Source organism: Dermacentor albipictus, unplaced genomic scaffold, assembly GCF_038994185.2.
Source record: "Dermacentor albipictus isolate Rhodes 1998 colony unplaced genomic scaffold, USDA_Dalb.pri_finalv2 scaffold_15, whole genome shotgun sequence".
Taxonomy (NCBI): Eukaryota; Metazoa; Arthropoda; class Arachnida; order Ixodida; family Ixodidae; genus Dermacentor; species Dermacentor albipictus.
In genome coordinates, this window is record NW_027225569.1 from 2,644,676 (window position 1) to 2,645,320 (window position 645).

The window sequence follows — 645 nt, forward strand, 5'->3', positions numbered from 1 at the left end:
ATCACCCTCCTGGTTCTTTCTTTTGCTTTCATATATTTTTCTCGAAGGCCGTAATGAAACATTTGCTGGTGCGGCTGACAAATTTGCGACGCAACAAGTGCGACGCTACACACAGATGGAGTGGCAGTTCAATTACTATCGTGGTCCGCGAACCGGCATCGTTGCGTATATTATAGGAATGGTGCATGTCACGTGAGTGCTAACTTCGAGCTTGTGTTCTTCATTTTGATTGAATGAAGCCTCGCCTAAGTGAGCGGGGGCCGATCCCAGATGTAGTGAAATACCGGGCCGACCTGCGGCGTAGGTGAAGCAGGCTTCAAGCACTCCGCCAACTTCCAAAGATAGGTTTAATATCGTGGGTCCGTATACAATCCGTATCAGATATTAAACTGATAAGAACAGATACTACATAAAGAGAAGTTTCATTGGCTTCTGTACATTTTCCATTGTGATGTCGCTATACAAGTATGCTTCAGTACAGACGAAATTTTCCTATACAATCAAGTACATATTAAGGTCTGTAGCATGATCCAGTTTCCTGTTTGTTCTTACAATACAAGGATAATTCAAAAAATACATGCATAGAAGGATACTTCAATAAATACATGCAATGCAATTAATACAATCAATACAACATCATCATGA

The 645-nt window shown here is 41.2% G+C and overlaps 1 pseudogene; it reads right to left on the reverse strand.

The window, feature by feature from the left end:
- Positions 1-250: 250 nt before the first annotated feature.
- Positions 251-419, reverse strand: LOC135913441 (U2 spliceosomal RNA; annotated as a pseudogene).
- Between the last annotated feature and the right edge of the window lie 226 nt (positions 420-645).